The sequence below is a fragment of the Lissotriton vulgaris genome, chromosome 2_1 (assembly GCF_964263255.1).
Source record: "Lissotriton vulgaris chromosome 2_1, aLisVul1.2, whole genome shotgun sequence".
Taxonomy (NCBI): domain Eukaryota; kingdom Metazoa; phylum Chordata; class Amphibia; order Caudata; family Salamandridae; genus Lissotriton; species Lissotriton vulgaris.
Genome location: NC_141687.1, coordinates 147,788,227 through 147,806,166, shown reverse-complemented (window position 1 = coordinate 147,806,166; position 17,940 = coordinate 147,788,227). Strand labels below are relative to the sequence as shown.

Genomic DNA, 17,940 nt, shown 5'->3' with positions numbered 1-17,940 from the left:
TAAGTGTGTATGTGTGCATGCTAAGGTATTTGTAGAGTATAAACCTATACAGCAGCAACGTTCTAAACCATGGTGGGAGCCCGTTGTTACGATCTAAGATTGTTTAATACAAATTTGTATGAGAGCGCTCCTATTTTGGTGAGCCAGGTACAATCGACTTCTTTCATTACTTGCTAATTTGCTTGGTAATGAATTGTTGTAAAAGTACATTGAACACTGTTTGGCACTGGCGACTTCTGTAGTTCTCCCTGCTACATTGTATAACTCATCTTATATTTTATTCCTTTTTCAGATATCTGAAAATCAGCAATTCCCAGAAGAGGATGAAGTATATCTAATGCCATGACATATGTTATATAATTATAAACATAAACAATTTTGTTTTTAATTTTTAAATAGAAATGTCAACTCTTTTCTGCAGTTCTGTGAATTGAAATAAAAAGAAAGTGACTGAAAGTGAGATTCAGTGGCTTATTTTAGTGTATCTAATACATTTTAAGTTTTCCTTTTAAATGAATTGCCTTTACCTGCCAAACATCCATCCTTCGCAGTAATGAATCTACCACTGAACTCATTTGCATAGTCACAGATCTAATTTAGGGCCTGCGGACTGTTCATTCTGTTCACTCACCTTCCATATAACTCAGACTTTCATAAGTATCAGTTTGGAAAATGTGATTTTACCACTGTATAAACTAGGACTGAGGTCCTCTTGTTAGGCCCTAGACAAATGACCCTCTCCTGTTTCCTTTACCTAACTAGTCCTTTTCTTTACCACCTTGGAATCTAGCCAAACAGCAACCGCAGTAACACGCAGCAAAGGAAGTCTTTATCCAACAATGACAACTTATAAGATGCCTCCCAGCCTCCCACTTCTAAAGATAATGCCATAGTAGTTGACACCTTGATCAAAACATTTTATCTTAATCTTGGGAATTTTGGTACCGAAATAAAGCTCGCCACTTTGCAAAATCACCTCTACAAACCACTGTGAAAGCATTTAATAGAATCAAATTGAATCATATTTGTTCTTTAACTGGAAATACAGTAGAACTGTGCATGGCCTATTTAACACAAAGTTAACATGCCTTTTAAAACTCTCCCACGTGCCTGAAGGAAGCAGAGTTCCTGCACTGCTTTCAAACAAAGATCCAAATGCATTGCAAAAACCAGTGCTTAGTGGTCCTCGTGCTGGCTTTCAAATAAACACAAAATCCTATAAATCCAACCCAACAGTCTATAAACTTTGTTCACAGTATGAAATGCACATGCATACAATCCAAGGCATTCTGCGTGTCACAACATTTCTTTATTAGGTTAAGATAGGACAACACGATGTTGATGTACACCATGATATATATGCATGTATAAAAATGAACTTGCATCTTCGTTGTTGATTTTACCTGAGGTGACCTCCCCCTAAACTCAGAAATACTTGGTTAGCAGGGGCAGCTCCTCCACTAAGGTGGAGGAGCGTCGCCCCACTTCTCTCAGAGCAGTGAAAAAAGGAAATAATTAAATGATAATAGCTTTATTATTATCCTTTTATTTTTTGTATCTTTGGGACTAGGTTAGGGCGGGGCTTGGGTCACAGGGGGAAGAGTGGTGAGGCATACTCTAAGTGCGCATGACTGTTTTACCGGCCAACCCTTTATGCACACTTTCCATTTTCCCACCAGGCTGTATTGCACAGCCTGGTGGGGAACATGCACAGGCTCTCAGTCACCGTCTGAGCGCCAAACAACGACCCTCAGACCGATCACTGCAGCATTGTTATTGGCTTAGAGAAGCCTGTGTGCTTCAGAGACGCGCCAGGGAGAGAAGAAACTATGGAGGAGAGAAGGCAGCCGTAAAAGATACAAGATCTGCAGACCTTTAGGAAAGCAATAAAAACACACCTCTTCTGCTAAACTTTCTTTCTCCCTTCCTACCTCCCCGATCCTACCATCTGTCCACTCTTCATACAGCAAGCGCCGGGACGCCCCTTGGCTGGGGCAGCTGCGCGCTATACAAGCTCATATAACATTAACATAACATTAAAAAGTTAAGTGTTTTTTTTATATCTTGTTTTTTGACCACCCGCTTTTTCCCCTCCCTCCCGCCCCCCGAAAACCCCACCACCACAGATCCCGGACAGCTGCCACTGGTGGTTAGTCTGGCCGATTGACAGATTACAGGTAGGGCGACACTTAACCCTTAGACAGAACTCACGAACAGGAAAACCCAGATCAATCCCACAGATAGGCAGCGACATCACAATGGTCTCAGAAGAGTAGCCCCAATAAAACACGTCTGGACGGAGGGACGTGCATTCTTAAAAACACCATAAAGTCAGATGCCACACTAAGTTAGGAACACACAGCTAATCAGAACACAGCATACACATTGCCTGTAGTGATCATGCGCTCTACACGCCGAACATCTGGACACGTACCCACTGGTCCCGCAGTATGTTCACGCAAGGACGTGGCCTGTCTGCACTTCTTATCAACCCCCCGATTTATGGCCCCGTGATTTGGCCCAAATTTCTGTCTCCAAAAAGGAATGCATAAATCGATATAGGATGCCTAATGTAACACAAAACATTGTGCTTTGAGACAGTCTTCAGACCCCAACTCTGTTGCCTGATCTCCCAGCCGCGGCGTTTAATTAAACAACTGTTTTGCCAAGCGCCTCATGTCTTTAATTTTTTTTAAGTTAATTTTACATTTGAGCATCATTTACCTAAGCTGCTGATTAATACAGCGGCATAGTTGTGTCGCCAGAACCTTTATGCTAACCGTGTGTGTTTTAAATTCCTTTGCAGGTTTGTACCTTATGAGCAGCAGTCAAGAGTTCAGGGCAGTATGACACTGGCTTGCAAAAACAGCTTGAGCATACCAAAATATATATTCCATGTTGTAAACAGAATATTTTCTTTGAGCCAAACTTTACCATTTGTCTGAAGAACTGATTAGTAGGAAGGGTGTTCTGATGTATACTTTTAACCACAGATTGGTCACCTTAGAATATTCCCCAGGTGCCAGACTGGATTCAGAAACTTTTTTCCGGCATTGCTTCTGTGTGGCGCTAGGGGGTGCCGTACCATCCCTAAAGTAACAAAACAAAACCTTATATAAGCACCACCCCTGTGCTTTGACTTCATTACTTTTCTCTCCGCTCCATCCAACACGGAACTAGAGCACCATTCCCAGTTTTGTCAGACTTATGACAATTTCCAAACTAAATACACTGTGGTAGAAATGAAATTTCCTATGAACATGTCCAATTTCAAACCATGTCTTGACTATAGAGAGCAGATGCTGGTCATGGACCCACATGAACTGTGTTTCTGTTATCAGGGCTCTGAACGTGACTGGAAGTTGTGAGATAAATGGACGCTCCTTAACCAGTAGGCGATTTAGGACTGAGAAGCAAAACCGTGCATTGCTGAACACAACAATTCGCTGCGGCCCTCGCATAAATGCTACTCCCAGCTGCAGATGTGAATGATATTCTGACCAGAGGCCTTTCCCGCAAGAGGCCAGCTTTGCAGTAAAAGTCCTCAAATAAGCCCAAATTTGAGTCCAAACGCAAATTCAAAAAATCTGAGCGGGACTCAACCCCTTCCCACCACTTAGTATCTAGAGAGCAGGCTTGAGGGTGTCATGATGTGTATCTCTCTTTAAGTCTCTGGTCATTGAACCAATTCCATAACTGACCCCGGTATGCTCCATATTTCCAGTGCAATGAGCAACGTAGAAGCCCATTGAGCCCCAAAGAACCGCAGGAGCCTCCAACACAATTGTCAAACAGAGTGCCCCATTCCCTCCTCCCTCCTCCACCCAGAGCTGACATTGGTGTTGGTTGTATCTGTAGGAAGGTGGATATCTGACTATGGTTGCCCCCAACTTTTTTGCCTGGTGTTTTGCTGGTTTTCCGACTTAGTTGACCTGGGACCCTGCTATTCAGGGCCCCAGGCCTACTGCTCTCTCTGTAAAATGGATTCCATGTACCTTAGGTACATATCTAATTGGATACTGAGTCACCTTATCAGTACCTGTACAGTGTACCTTAGGTACCCAGGGCCTAGGTTCACCCAGGGCCTACCAGGGGCTGCAGCATGTATTATGCCACCCCTGGCTGGCCATCCAAACCTGACACAACTGGCTGCACGACAGCTGGGGCAAGGTGGTGTAATCACCCTTTGCTTTAGATATAGTATTCCTATATCTAACCCTAAAATGGACACATATATTCCTATCAGTCACTCCTATGGCAGACCTTATCAATCCTGAAGGCAGAGTGCTTGGAATTATGTGAGATGGTGCTCTGGCATGAGCTGAGCCCGTTTGCAGCTTGCGGAACCAAGTCCTAATAGCTGTTCCATGATAACGCATACCATATACTCTTAAGTGCCTTATAATCCTCACGGTTATTTGCCAACTTTGGTATCGCTTTATCAAAACATGTCGAGTAAGGTGTCATACGAATTGGAATACTAACCCCTCGCCAATTCTGGCGACGGGGTTAGCATTCCACCCTTCTAGAGGGACACGACATGAATGTAACTGTGAACCCCGGTTAAAGTTAACTCGAGCCTCAGCATCACAAAATGGATGCTGCCACCACAGACACAAGTCTGACCTCCTGCTGCTGGGAGTCCTTCCAGCTAGGAGAGCTTGGACAAAGGGTTTCCTGTCAGGGGCGGTGCTAGCACCATCCCAGACAGGGTTTTGTGTATCTCAGGTAGGCAGGGCTGAGAGGAAGGTGACTGCAAGTGGCACCCCGGTGCTCACTGTGCATATGCCGGCTTGAACCAGTTCCAGGGGCACACCAGCCCCTGAGCTGGGGAAAGTCCGGACAGGGGAGAGGGGTGTAACCACCCCCCTTCCTGGTCCCACCCATGGGCAGGACCTAGTTGCGTGCCAGCCCCTTTCTTTAGTATAAAGGTAGGAGCGGACCCTCTTCCCAAATTAGATAATTCTGAATCTTGATGACTTTCCACTAAAGAACTCTTGAACCTTTCTGAAGACTCTCCCTTGTGGCTAAGGAGTAGCCGCCCTGCACCAGCGGGCACCATCTAAGAGCATGCGGTTTGCTGCAAGTCCATCCTCCGGATCAAGACTGCCCAGCTCGACGAGACCCGGATTCCCTGCCATCTCTGACCTCTACCTGCATCCTCAGCCCAGCTGAGATTCGTGGGTGTGACGAGACCCGAGGGACCGGCCATCTTCAAGACCTGCACAACGCTTATCCAGCACGACCGCCGAGGGATCCTCGAGTGAGTGCTTTGGTGTTTGAGAAGCCCTAACCCTGAGCAGCTCCAGCACCGAAGTCCAGCCCCCCAGCATCCACGAGATCTGCTTGGGGCCCTTCTGCTCTTTGCTGCCCACCGCGTTGTCCGGCCACTTGCCTGCTGGCTTGTAGCCCTCCTGACGACGAACCACGACATTTCCATCGCTGGTCTGGTTGCTCCAGACTGGCCCTTGCTCCCCTCCAACAGAGGAGCACCCCGGACCCTCCTGGCCCACTCCAGACGCCATTTTGAGTCCATCGTGTGGGCTTGCATTTGCCAAGAGTTGTTGCCCCAATCCTGGGTCCAGCATCGCCGACAGCAGATACCTTTGTGGGACAGCTCGCACCTCCATCCTGGTCGCCGACAACGCCTCCTGGTCCGAGAGACTGCAGAGCCCAGCGTCGCCCACTCACCTGGTCGAGGTGACTTCGTCCGGTGCCATCCTGGTGCCCATCTGATCACTGGCTAGTGATCAAGACCTGAGTCCCCTCTGCTTTCAGGTTGTCTCCATCTTCGATCCAGGCTTGGATCACATCGAACTTCATCACTGGTCGCCTGCCAGCAACTTCTTCTTTCAGGCTCCATAGACTGTAACGAGGATTCCCGACGTCTTTTGAACCCTATGCAGCTGCAGCCCCTGGGTTAGGTAACCTGAGCATTTCGGTGCTCCAACATAGGTCCACTATCTAAGTGTCGAGATCCTTTTTCGTTTTCAGCCTAACTAGTCGGATTCGTCCGACAACTGTAACTTTACGAAATCTAGCATCCATAGACTTTGTCCCGTATCCCGCGTGAGAGTGCACACTCTGCACCCGATCTCCCTAGGCCTCCTGCTCCTAACCTGAAGGTTTAGTAGTGTAGTCCTAGCGATCCTGAAGCCTCTGGATCTTGTTACTTACCTGCTAGTATTTGCATTCCACTTTTAGAGTATATGGTTTTTCGTGCCCCTCGGGCATTTGTGTAAATTGTGCAACTTAAAGTATTTTCTTTAGAGTTCTGTTGTGTGCTTAGCTCCCTGACTCATAAAGAGATCAGGGTAGACTTGTTATAAATAAATATCCTTTTATTTTCATAACAACTTGTGTGGTGTCCTTTCACTTGGTGTTCAAGGGGTATATGTGATGGTATAACAGCTGGCTTAACACGCCCTCTAGAGTTTAGCCTAAGACTGCTCTTGTCCATGCTACTAGGATAGCTAGTCTATAAGGTTGACTTACAACCAATCATCAATAAGGGTCGTTTGGAATGATACATAGTGATCACTAGAATAGTGAGCACTGCATATCAGGCCAACTTCTCACAGTATCCTTGGTAGACTGTGAGGCCCTCTTTGAGAGGTGGAGATCAGAGGACTCGTGTCTGACAGAAACCTAGCTGCATATCAGTCTGTTGGAGAGCCATTTGTCTGGCTCTGACTGCCTTTCTGCCATCCACCAATGGACACCACTTCCTTGAGTCACTGAGAGCCTCGGACCTGGCCGCTTCAGTCTAAAGCCCTGAAGTTCTAAGGCTAAGTGTCAATTAGCGACACCTCATCACAGAGGGAGGTGGTGTCAGCAGCCTCACTGCCACCAACCCACTTTGAGTGAAGGACTGGTGCTTTTCCTCGTTGGCAGACCTTCGGTAAACCCCCCCGCCCCCCGTGACCTCAAAGGCTTCCATCAGGGAGAGCTGCAGTGAAGGTAAGTTGTATATTTTATGTTTGGTGCGTGCGTGTATGGATGAATGTATGAGTTTTTGTGATTTAGTGGTGTGAATGGGGGTGCGTGCACACGTGTAAATGCATGGGTGTGAGTGTGTATGTGTGCATGTGTGGACCCCGCCCTCCTGCTAAAACCACAGGAGAGAGTGATTTTAACATGCAGGCTCTGAATCTCTTGAATAGCCTTCCTTTTCAGGTCACATTAATTTCACATTAAACACAAACCCAAGCAGGTGTTTTTGACTACAGCCATGCTGGCTTCTCCCTGCCCTATAACCTAGAAACAGTGTCGAATAACCCGGAATGACTCTTTCTAACTACTATGCTAGACATGATAGATCAGAGCGAGTTCCTCTCCTTTTTTTGTGTGTCCTATTGTGATACCTACAAAGCCACCTTAGGGTGTATTTCCTTCCAAGATTGTGAAGCTTTTCTTTTGAATCTAAAAATAGCTAACTGATTCTCTTTTAAAGGATTGCTAATTTATCGCCAACCAGTGGCCAAAAATGGGGTTCTCACCTCTCTAAACCCACTTTTAGAATCCTTTGCCCTTGAAAATGCCTTTCACATTCTGGGTGATTTTAACTTTCATTTTGAGACCATTACTGACAATACCACCGCTGCTCTTTTAGACATTAGGAACGCGTCAGGCCTAAGTCAACAGGTTACAGGCCCTACACACAGGGCCGACCATACCACTGGCATACCCTAGACGGAATTTTCACCAATAGTGAGTCAACTAATATTAAAAAGATCCTACCATTAACCTGGACTGGCCATTATGTAGTTCTCTTTGAGCGTAATATCTCACTCACGGCTCAGGCAAGCACCTCCAACATGCCTAACAGATCTTACCCCAACTGGATGCAGGTTGACAATAACATTCTCAGTCTCCATCTTTCTCATTCCCAGACCACACTGCCTGAGAAAGAGGAACATGCCTCCTCTCAGTTCAACCACTGGCTCATGTTGGTAGCCCATTAGCACAACATGACACGGTTCTTTAAGACAGCCGAATTCTAGTTCGAACGTGTACAACGTGTTGCAATTTTGAAATTTTCTCCCCTATCTTTTATATGTTTGGGGTAGAGCGTATCACGTTGATTTGCCCATTTAATAAAACAAAATCTCCATCCCCATTACAACAGTCCGTGTGGATGCACAGAGAAACTGGCGTATACGTAAAGTTACAATACGTTCAATACCATTCACACTGTGAGTGAAAAAAATGTGCATAGGCAAAACGACCCCTCACGGATGAACCACCATTGGGATACCTGATAGGTACTCACCAGATAAGCCCTTTTATCATCATTGGCGGTCATTAAGCCAAAAAGAAATGTGTCCAACAGAACAATACGTGCAGTGAAAAGAGTGAAAAGTAATATTTAAATGGTGTAGAGTAAGATCAATAGGTGTACACGCTACTCGCACTTTTATTCTTTCATTGCGTGCAACCTATCTAATTAAAAAACTAGGCTGGCTGCTAAACATGCACACCATTAATATAAGCCAACATGTTTCATTGCCTGGAACTTTTTAGGCAATTTCTTCAGGGCCAAGATATTTTTATATTTTTCGCCACTGCATCAAAGTTGGACACACCTTTCACAAGGACATTAGTCAGCCATCGTGTCTCCTACCAGCTGTAAGGTCAAATTAAAAACGGCCGGAAAAGCCCCTCATGTGAGTCTCCCTTCAGCTCTCGGTCGTTGTATCAATAGGTTGGAGCCTCACGGAGTGATCTATCTCCACCTCATGTTGGTAGCCGACAATAAAGCTCCTTACAGAAAATCTTCAAGTAATAGGAAAGTCCCATCTGCTCCCTGGTTCCCAGAAGCCCTTAGATCTAAAAGACAAGAATGTAGAAGGCAGGAAAGACGTTGGAGATCAGATTACAAAGAAAAAGAGCTCTCCCGTTATAAAACTTTATTATCCGAATTTAAAGATCTTATCTTTAAGGAAAAGCGTTCCCACTACACTAAGCTAATCGAGGAGCCAAAAAACTCCACTAAGGAACTTTTTCAGTTGGTAACCAAACTGACTACACTCTCTGATAAAAGCGTTAAAGAACATTCTCAATCTTTTTGTAACTCACTAGCCCAGAACTTTCAAAATAAAGTGGAGCAAATTGTCACCACCTTCGATAACAGGCCTAGGTCTGAGGCACAAATTTTAGTAGAACTGCGTTTACCCAGCTCCCCTGTATTCTCGGAATTTAGGCCAGTGACCAATGACGAGATTACAGCTCTTATCCATCAAGCCAAATCGGGTTCTCCCTACAACCCTTTTCCCCCAATGATATTTAAACAGGTTCCTGATATTCTCGGACCAAATCTGACCATCATCTTCAACTCTGTTTAAGGAAGGAGTTTTTCCCTCCATCTGGAAAAGGGCATCAATTCTGCCTCTCTTGAAAAAACCCAGTCACTAAGATAGTGGAAAAAGTCATGAAAGACCAGTTAACAATCTATATGCATTTAAATAATTATTTAGACGAGAACCAGTTTGGCTTCAGGGCAGACCACAGCACTGAAACTGCCCTAATAAAAGCTACAGATGAAATAAGAGCAGTTTTCTATGAAGGAGATGCTGCAGCTCTTATCTTGCTTAACCTGTCGGCAGCGTTCGACACGGTCGACCACAATCTGTTCTCAATTGTTTAACCACTCACAGAGTTAAGGATAAATCGCTAGCACTAGTCTCCACCTTCCTATCTGGAAGAACACAATTGGTTGTCTTAGGCAGTTACGAATCTCCTCCCTTTCACCCACCCCCCACTTTGCGGGGTTCTGCAAGGTTCCACAATGAGCCCTTCCCTTTTTAACATTTACGTATCAGAACTTGCAGTACTAATTAGATTCTTCGGTTTGGCACTAACATCTTACGCGGACGACACTTATCATCCTGTCCGTTCATAAGAACAGCATGCCTCTGGTTAAAAGATTTGGGGATTGTATGCTGGTAGTCCGCTCCTGAATGAGCTCACACTGTCTCAAACTAAACTCAGGAAAAAATGAGACAGTCCTCTTTGGCAACTATTCCCCAAGCAGGTTGCAGATCTGGTGCCTAGACAAATTGGGGGCAGTACCCACTCCAGTTCCCAAAACGGAAAATCTGGGAGTAATCATCGTTGAGAAACTGAATTTCGAGGCGCAAACCAATGCTGTCTCTTCATCCAGTTTGTTTCTACTCAAAGTGATCAAAAAAATTCTACCTTTTTTTCCAGCAGACAGCAGAAAAATCTTGGTAACCTCTTTAGTTCTTTCCAAGTTTCATTATTGCAACGGGTTCTATCTTAACATACCAGAGAAACCGCTACAAGAGCTTCAGATGATCCAGAATGCCGCTGCAAGGCTTTTGTTAGGTATCCCTAAGTTCCAATCAGTGGGAAAGCACCTTCAAAATCTGCCCTGGTTTCCATTTAGGAGTCGCATTAACTTCAAAGCCTTATGTATCTCATATAAGGCACTTCACAGTACCAGTCCTCAGTTTTTGAGGCAGTTGTTGCATTGGTATTCTCCACATTGATGCCTCCTCTCTGAAGGAGCAAAACTGATGCTTCTCCCCAGATTTTGCAAATCCAACTGGGGCGACAGAAGCTTCACAGTGTGGGCCACGAAACTCTGGAAAAGCCTTCCCAAGTTTCGTAAGGACTCTCCCCTCTTTGACAGCCTTCTGGAAGGCTCTCAAAACTTGGTTATTTAACAAATAGAGGTCTCAACTTACTCAGGAATGCTAGCACAAATACACTGTTTGGTATTCGTGCGCTCTATAAGTTTTAATAACATAACATGCTAGCCTCTCAAGATTTGCCTTAGGACAATAGTGTGAAGTAATTGTGTGCGATACACATTACATAAATATTATCTAATAGAAACATCTAGCTACAGATTCCTTACCTTATTCCCTGGCGCCAGACTGGATCCGACAATTTTCAACAGCAGTACCTGTGTTCGTCAGTAGAGGATGTCGAGCAACCTCGTAGCGATATCACTCCACTAGATGTGATGATAACAGAATCAATTTCTTTCTTTCCACGCGGATCAGGAGAGCGGTACCTCTGGCTGTTTTTGGCCTATCTAGATGTTTGTTGCCAGGCTACCTTCCTGCATCTTCAGAGGAACCCCCTACTTATGTTCCACTAGAGAAACTAGTATTTTGGTGATGTCTTTGATGATATAAGTGCCACTACTTAGCCTTATCCGGAGTTTCAGTTGGTGTAGGACCTTTGTGAGGCTAGTCGCCTTGACTGATCCCCATCCTCTAGCTTGATTTCTCCTCCTAGTCTCACTTCTGAGGCAAGATCTGCTTTTGCTGACCTTCTGCTGTAGGTTGCTGTGGTTCTGGAGCTGCAACTTCCGTCTGTAGAGGTGGCCATCAGCCAGATGGGGGCCGACCCTGTGCTCTTGGGCTAAATCAGTTTCAAGGGCCTCCGTGGACCGGTTTATAGCTCATAGCACCATCCTGCCCCTGGAGACCTGATCTGCCTCTTCCAACAGCCTACTCCACGCAACTTGGAAGTTCATGCTGCTACAGCCTCCCCGGACATCGACGCCCTGCCTAATGTCCCTCCAGACAGGGAGTCTATTAGTCTAGATGCTCTTGGTCGATATATTTTTTCTGCCACCAGTTCCGGTTTGTGGTCCTTTAATACCGCTTGTATTCTGGGGTGTTTGTCTCACATATTGTGGGATTAGGTCTCGTGCCTTCTCCTGTCCGTCCCTCATGACACCATGGACACTCTTACTCAGTTGCCCCAGGGTGGCCGGCAGGTGACTAAATTGCTAATTTGCTGTGGGATGGATACCACAGATTCTGTCGGGCAAGCCATGGCTCTTTCGGAACCTCTTTCCCGTTGAGCCTGTCTATGCACCTCTGGTTTTTCAGAAGCTATTCTATCCACCTTGGTGGTCATGTCTTTCTATGGTCAACATCTATTTTGAGGCCCAAGCTGACTCCGCATTGCACCGTTTTTTAGATAGTTGGGGTGGAGCAAAATCTTAAGCCCTGCTTGCTGTAATATCCATTACTCTTTTTCACATGTAGTGAGCTTTTACAGGGTGTGGTCATCTGGTTTTTCTTTTACATGTGAGCTGTTTTGGAACTGTGCCATTGGATTTCTTTCACACTTTACCTAGGAGTTGTACTCGGTGACAGGCTCCTGCAGGTAATTTTATTGCTTCCTGGCCTGCTAGTGGCTTGTTAAGGTCCCCGTTATTGAGGCGCATTTTGTATTTTGACCCTATTGGCCTCTTGATGGTAGGTGTTCTTTTGTTTTTTCTGCCCAGGTTCGGTTGTATGGCGTTTTAGATTCCGAATGGATTTTCCCGATTCATGCCCTTATATAGGTACAATTCGCGTTGCCCTTATATAGGCATAAGAAATCAAGCCCTTATTTAGGCATAGTACATGCAACCCAAATACAGGCATGGCTACTTCCATCCGTTCACCAAACGTCACAACGATTTCTTGGGAAACCAGCTTAAGCCGTTAGGGACTTCCCTTTGCTTGAATATTGATTTCTCCAAGAACTCAATTAGTTTTACGAAGAACATCTATTCCTTAGGGGTTCATTCATGACATTCTTATGCCCGACTTTACTTCAAAAATGGCATTCCTTAACACCTGCAAGGTATAAATATACCTTCACTTGCTATGGCAACGCACGGTGGTTCGGAGCAGTTTGACAACCTACTTGCCCGACGCAGCTCGCTACAGCAAGTGCCGAAGGAAGCTGACTCTCCAGTTGACGCACTGATCAGGAAGCTGCCCTCCTCTGCTGAGAAATCCAGCTCCAGTGTTTCCGACTCCCCTTGCGGGGTGTTGGGAAATCGAGTCCCCGAGACAGAGATACCAGACCTCCTTCATTCTGAGGATGGAGCAGATTAGAACCTAGAGAAACCTTTGGCAATTCTTGGCAGAACTAAAACTTATGCTAAACAATACTTACTTCTTCCCTCGTACTAGACCTAGGTTAGGTACATTGGGGTAGGCTTATTTTAGAAGTACCAGTTGAGTATTTTAGTCTGTTATTTATGTATGTATTTTTATATGGCATAGAAACCATACAATGCTATTACAGTATTATTTCATAATACTATTCTTGCTGTACGCCTTATACTTTGCATTCTAACGAGTGTAGCAGTTCACCTCTCTTGCATGAGAAAGAAGACTGTCCAATAAACCTTTTATTGCAAACACCTGTCTCACTATTTCTCTGCAACTCTGTGGAAACGAAGCATGCACGATTGACTGAGTGAACTAGTTATCTATTGTTTCCACGCCTCTGAGAGATATGTTCTTATTCTTGGGGGAAACAAAGTTGTCATGTTCATGCAGTTGTCAGAAACGAATCCCTTCTTGTGTATTCAAGAAAGTTTCTAGTGATCTCTGAGCTTGCTGGCACTCACAATTAAGTTTAGTATATTCGATAGAGACCTATTGACTTAAGTCCTGCGTCAAATCTATAGTATATATTATTTCAATGTGCAGAGCCTATCAGGAATCTAGCGACTACACTACATGGCGCCCAAGTGGGGCAAGGCACTAATTCAATGCTAGATACTAAAGTAACTCAGTCGTGCTTTTTTCAGAGACCCCTTTTTTCAGTAAATACTCCAATAAACGTCTAGAGTGGGTAAAAGGGATAATATCCACCATAGCGGAGTCGAACGAAAATCCTATGTATTAGCTCTTTGGTTTGTTCAACGTTGAAGCATACAGTGTTCCAAAATATTGTGCACCTTATCTTTGTTACCTTGAAACTTGCTCTACAAACTTTCAGTCAACAAAATGTCGAATAACGGCAACAACACCGAGAACGGTAGAGCTGAGGCTGATCCTGCAGCTTCTGGCACAACAGGTTTCCAAGAAACCGACGATTATGACATAGCATTCCTACAACTTTAAAAAAAAACATCACTATAAAACTTTAAAAAAATGGCCTAACATCGAGAGGTGGTAGGGTAGTTTTTGTGATAGAGGCACATGAATATCACCAGGCAAAGGTATTCTATTCATGGATAGTCTTCCCTGAAGCAAATCCAGTTACATATGTGTTTCACTTCTACAAAGAAGATGAACCACCAGAGGAGTACATTCCTTTCGAGGATAATAAAATTCCACTAACTTACCAGGCGCATGCGCTCTGGTTTAAAGGTGCCCTAAAACTTATAAATCACATTACCAGGCTCGATCCACTAGGTAGACCAGGAGCAACATGATCGGTCTTAGCAATCTATACACCACATCCTGGCATTGTAGAAATGTCAGATGCGGAGTTACTAACTCAACTTAGAGTTAATCAAAATATATAGACAATTTGTTCAATATGTCATGCAGACTTTCACAGTCCAACCAGCAATAATGATTCCCCAGCATTCAGTCCACCAGGGCAATACAAATAAAATTACACCACAGACTTTACACTCAGTCGTCGGTAAATTACCCGCAAAACTGGAACAAATTCCATTCTGGATAGCTCAAAAAATTACTCAAATCGAGGCAGTATTTTCTAATACGACCCCTCATGAGAAACACAGAATTTTAACAATCTGTTTACCAATGGGGATCACACCACATCTGGAGGACTGCAACACTTGGGGTACAGTCTTTGCTGCAATTTACACTAAAACACATGGTGTTCCGTCTATGGCGGTAATACCAGACGTCCTGAAACAAATTCAAAATGAATACGGGGCAGAGCCTGCTTTAAACTAGGTATGAAATTACTGAAAGATTTCAAACAGGTCTCAACAATAATATTGGCTATTATTAAAGCTGAAGCAGCATCCGTGTCGATCTGTCAGAAGTTAAGGGAATTTGATGTAACTGAGCAACCACAAGAACTGGCCAGAATAATTAAGAATTAGGAAGAGACAGCTTGGGTGGAAAACCAGTGAAACCCCAAATGTCAGAAAGTCCTGAAAAGGTATTTAATAAAAACACTCCTACTACTTCTAAAAAGAAGTGGGAGAACACCTAAAAAACTTCTAAAGAGAAGCGTTCTCAATCCCGAGGTAGGTCTCCTCAAAAGGAGCTCTCTGCAAGGAGGTATAACCTCAGGAATAGGAATAATTTGAGAACACCTGATAGATATCAAGATACTGATACACGTTCCTCTCGTACCTTTCAGACTTCATCACAGAAATCCGGAAGAAGAGGACGGTCAGAAAACAAGGAAGAACGCATGAAGTCCAAAGACAATCAACACGTTCAGACAAACAAGAAACCTCAATTCACCAAAAAGAATGTAGCAAGTCTAAAAATGAGACATGCCGAGGATCTTGAGGACACAACTCAAGAACGGGGAATGGGCTCAGACAATGTTGGACAGAGAAGCAAAAGTCACCATAGCTCGCAAAAACTTGAAGAATCATCTGGAGACAGTGGACTTGAATGAATTCATTCAAGTTAAAACTGCAGATATTAGGGTTAGTTGTCCACTTAGGTTATATGAAATAACACTCCGGATGGAGGAGGACATACCAAGAAAAGTGAGAGCACTCTTTTGGGAGCGACTTTCCAAGGGTTATGACATTCTTCTCACTAAACAAGACTGGCCACCACAATTTGTCAGGGAGTGCCCACATGGCGAAGACATGATTATGCCTGCCTTCTCCAACCACATTCCAATTCTTTAAAATATACTTATGCCAGGAAATGGGCAGTAGCCCAGGCTCCTACATTATATAAAAATCATGTAGGATGGCATGAGGATTCTCCTCACCATAAAATCCAGTTGAAAAATCAACCAACTGCACAAAGGCAGTACCAAGTGTGGAGAAGTGTGGCTCAGGGGTTAGAGGCGGCTGAGATCGGCCCTGGACCAGGGTTCAATTCCCCGCCTTGGCGGGTCTTGGGCTAAAAAATTCCACAGACTGATAATTCTCGCTCCGTTGGCTTCTCGACTCACGGGTTCACACTCTGCGACTCTGGGCAATAGCTTGCTTAATCTCCACAACGGCCCCTCGCGGCGGGATGCCTGGCTTTCACCTTGTGGATACCCTGCTGGGGTTATCTCACAGGGGAATACCAGGACGGGTTCCCTAAGCAAGCGCTTAGATACCGACCTCGGTCCGTGATTTGCGCTATATAAATACTTGTACAAGTTAAGCAACAAGCTAAAAAACAGGTCAGGGAGATATTAGATCAACTTGAATACCAAGGGGTGATTGAAACATGCACATCGTCAATGAACAATCCTTTGTTTCCTGTCTCCAAACCAGACAATACATATCGTCTAGTATTGGATTACAGACATTTTTAAACTCTTGTTGCAAAACATTTGCAGTACAAAATTCACACAGTGCATCATTAATGAATAACATTGTGCGTAAAAAATATAAAACCACATTAGCTATTTCTAACGGTTTCTTCTGGCAAAACATTCACCATAAAGTAGGTATTTGACCGCTTTCTCAATTATGGGGACACAGTGTCACTTATGTGGTCTCCCACGGGGATTCAAGAATAGTCCTGGGTTATTTTCAGCGAGACTAACAGAGTTACTACAAACGTATAATGACAAAGCATTATCATACATAGAAGACATCTATCCAACAGACGATGACTTGGACAGGCACTTGAACAGGGTGAACACCATCATACTTGGCTTTGCCTCAGAAGGGTATAAATTTAATTTTAAGAAAACAAGAATTGCCCATTTAAACGTCCTTTTGCTAGGATATGAACTTTCAAGTGAAGGCAAAAGCCTGGTAGCAAACTTTCTAGAGAAATGTGTGCTGCTCCAACCTCCAAAAACACTGAAAAACTTAGTCGATTCTAGGTTTCCTAAACTTCGGAAGAACATACATTCTAAATTACGCAGAAAGGGTTAAACCTCACTACAAATTAATCAAACCTGATTTTAAAACAGTTAATTAGACACAAAAACACACAGAAATGTTACGTTCACTCCAAACAGACATGTTAGCAACTAAACACTTGCAAACACGCGTAAACGTACGCAACTTAGTGATCCGAATCATTCCAGGACAATGCGGATCCACGTACTTAACTTTTAATGAAGGTGAAAAAGTACCAATAGCTTACAAATCACACTTGTACACACAAGCAGAAATAACATTTACTTCAACAGAAAACATTCTGACAGCTGTTAAAACTGCAGTAGCAAAAGAAAGAGCTCTCGCACAGGGTAAGTGGATTATGGTTGTTACACCTGTACCTGCCCTAGAGGCAGTGACAAAAGTGAGCATTCCAAATGCTAAAGCTTTACAACCAAGATGGATACAATGGATTAATTCTCTTGCTGCAACAGACGTTGAATACGTTTTTGACCCATATTTGAAGACACAAGCATTTCTACAATATGAACAAGAATGTTCCCTGCCTTCTGAAATTCTGCCTCTAGAGCAGTATGAATGTATACTTTCTACTGACGGATCAGCTCAACCTGCTACGGGGGGGGGTAAACAAGCCTATAATGCGGCATGTCCGATCGTTAAAGGTCGTTGACGCACTGCCAGATTCCGACCAATGGTCACTAAAACACAATCTCTTGGAGATTGTACAGCTCAGCGAGCTAAACTACAAGCATTCAAGATGGCACTTGAGAATATGGACCTCGAATTCCCCACACTCATAGTGTGCGATTCATATTATTGTGTTCAATCTTATAATGAATACTTGCAGAACTGGATGCAAAACAGCTACAAAGATTCAAAAGGTGGCACAATCAAGCATAAAATACTTTGGGAACCAGTAGTTCTGGTACAACAAAGATTACAAAACACTCACGTGATACATACGCTGAGTCATCAACGTGATGGCGTTCACATTGAAGGGAATTCATTGGCTGATGAAGCCGGGAAGACAGCTGTGCAAACGGCTTCCGCAGCTGCGCTCACTCGTTCAAAAACTAAAATAGACAGCTAAATAATGCAAGCTGTCAATGCTTCAAGCAAAGACAATGGTAGAACATTACCAAAAGAATTTC

The 17,940-nt window shown here is 44.1% G+C and overlaps 1 protein-coding gene across 4 annotated transcripts in view; it reads left to right on the top strand.

Annotated features, from left to right (window-relative positions):
* The window catches only part of GTF2I (general transcription factor IIi), a 1,434,650-nt gene extending 1,434,194 nt beyond the window's left edge, over window positions 1-456 (top strand). For all 4 annotated transcript variants that reach the window (XM_086954596.1, XM_086954597.1, XM_086954594.1 and 1 more), the window contains one exon: window positions 293-456. The gene's annotated coding sequence lies outside the window, so the exon portion shown is untranslated. The remainder of the gene's footprint in view (window positions 1-292) is intronic.
* The last annotated feature ends 17,484 nt before the right edge of the window (window positions 457-17,940 follow it).